The sequence below is a fragment of the Chrysochloris asiatica genome, unplaced genomic scaffold, assembly GCF_000296735.1.
Source record: "Chrysochloris asiatica unplaced genomic scaffold, ChrAsi1.0 scaffold00059, whole genome shotgun sequence".
Classification (NCBI taxonomy): domain Eukaryota; kingdom Metazoa; phylum Chordata; class Mammalia; order Afrosoricida; family Chrysochloridae; genus Chrysochloris; species Chrysochloris asiatica.
The window spans coordinates 11009069-11011706 of NW_006408577.1; the positions used below are offsets into that span (position 1 = coordinate 11009069).

The window sequence follows — 2638 nt, forward strand, 5'->3', positions numbered from 1 at the left end:
TGAGTCGGAACTGACTCCACGGTACTTAACAACAACAACCACATTGTGCATAGTAAGTCATCTGGGCTTTTACAGAGTCATTCAGACAGCGGAGGTGATGTGTATACACTGCCGATTCCCTCTAGCACAAGTCTGGTAATCGCTGCTCGGCGATCAAATTTACTTTGAGTTATTAATTCCTGTTCAGATGAATCTCTAGTGTCTGCAGTTTTTTATTTTTTCAGTCTAATTTTTGCAGCATCCAAATCCAGTCTCTTATTTTGTGACAGTTTTCTTTCTTTAGCAATTGTTTTGTAATCTCCTTCTATAAAGTTTCTTAAAGGACTGAAACAATTTAAGGTTGATGTTTAAATTAGTTCTCTGTCTGCGGTTCCAATCCGTTTTTGTGTTTCTCCACACTTAATAAGGGCATTACCATAAGCTGTTCCAGGACCAAACTTAGTCCCTGTATTAATCATATATTGTCCCAAAAGTTCTGGGTTGTTTATAAGACTTGGGGCTTTCTCATAAACAAACTCCTCTATCATGGCATTTGGATTTGGCTGCAATAACAGTTTAGTTTGTTTCATTATTTTTTCTGTCCATATTTTGGTACATTCAGCTTTGCTAAGGTTCTCTAAGTGAGCATACAATTTTGTCTTATCTGCCTGGCCAAGCTTATCTTCTGTGAGTTCTGGTAGCGTAGTGGTTACGAATCGGGCTGTGAACCTCAAGGTTAGTAGTTCGAAACTACCAGCTGCTCTGCGGGAGAAAGATGAGGCTTTCTGCTCCCGTAAAGATTTACAGCCTCGGAAACCCTGTTCAGGGTCGCTATGGGTCGGAACCGACTCGATGGCACGTACCAACAACAACAACAAGGTTCTCTAAGTGAGCATACAATTTTGTCTTATCTGCCTGGCCAAGCTTATCTTCTGTGAACTGGACGGCACGGCTGAGGAAGGTGCCCGCACTGGCCGCCAGTTTATTCACGTTAAAGTCCATGATGTCCATTCTGGGCCGCAGTCGGCCGGAGCCGCCGGCTGACCTAGTTGAGGGGCAGAGGCGCCAGGTCCGGCTGGGGTGCCAGGCAAGAGTGGCCGGAGCAGACTTGGTAGATGGAGGGAGGCGGCCTGATCAGGTTTTTAAGAAACTCCCAACAACAACAAAAAGTCCAGGGTCAGATGCTTTACTGGAGACTTCTACCTAACATTCAGAGAAGACCTAACACTAATTTACTCAAACTAGTCCAGGACATAGAGAAGGATGGAAAATTCCTAAATTCATTTTATGAAGTGAGTATAATCCTGATACCAAAACTAAGCAAAAACATTACTAGAAAAAGAGCATTATAGGTCAACATCGCTCATGAACATAGGCGCAAAAAATTCTGAACAGATACATCTTGACCAAATAGGATTCATGTCAGATATTCAAGCAAAGTCTAGTCCTAGAAAATAATCAACATAATCTGCCACATAAATAAAACAAAGTAAAAGAACCACATGAGCATATAGATTGGCATAGAAAAGACATTTGACAAAATTGAGCACCCATATCTGATTAAAACACTCAAAAAATAGGAATAGAATGGGAATTCCTCAACATAATTAAGGGCATGTGTACAAATGCAACAGCCAACATTACTCTCAACAGAAAGAGACTGAAAGCATTTCCTTTGAGAAACAGAAGCCAGACAAGGATGCCCTTTATCAACACTCCTATTCAATATTGGGCTTAGCCAGAGCTATAAAGCAAGAAAGAGAAATTAAAAGCATACAAATTGGCAATGAAGAAGTAAAATTCTATTTGTAGACAACATGACCCTTTGCATAGAAAATCACAAAGACTTAGCCAGAAAATTATTGGAACTTATTGAATCTGCAAAGTTGCAGGGTACATGATCAACATACAAAAATCTTTATACTAATTTCTTTATACTAATAAAGAGAGCTCTGAAAAGGAAATTAAAACAAAAACAAAAACCAATACCATTTACAATAGCCACTCAAAAAATGAAATATTAGGAATAAATCTAACCAGAGAAACCAAAAACCTGTATAAGGAAAACTACAAAACATTACAAAGAAACCAAAAGAGTCCTACATAAATGGAAGAATACATGATGCACAAGACTACTTTAAAGTGTTCAAAAGCAAAGATGTCAATTTGAAGACTAAAGTGTACCTTACCCATATCATGGTATATTCAATAGCCTTGGAAACCTCATACAGGGCCACTATGGGTTGGAATCAACTTGACGGCACTTATAGAAACAACAACATATGCATGTGAGCATTGGACAATGAATAAGAAAGACTGTAGAAGAATTGATGCATTTGAGTTATGGTGTTGGAGAAGAATACCAAAGGTACCGTGGTGGTGGTTGTGTCCATGGAGTCAGTTTCAACTCACAGCGGCCCTGTACAGAGTTTTCCAGGCTGTAAATCTTAATGGGAGAAGAAAGCCTCATCTTTCCTCTGCAGAATGACTGATAGTTTACAACTGCTGACCTTGAGGTTAGCGGCCCGACTGGTAACCGCTATGCTACCAGAGTTCCTTAAATGTACCATGGACAGCTAGAAGAACAAACAAATCTGTGTTGGAAGAAGTGTAGACAGAATGCTCCTTAGAAGCCAGGATGGTGGCACTGTTTACAATA

The 2638-nt window shown here is 39.8% G+C and overlaps 1 pseudogene; it reads right to left on the bottom strand.

Annotated features, from left to right (window-relative positions):
- Window positions 1–25: 25 nt before the first annotated feature.
- On the bottom strand, window positions 26–1008 carry LOC102826255 (annotated as a pseudogene).
- Between the last annotated feature and the right edge of the window lie 1630 nt (window positions 1009–2638).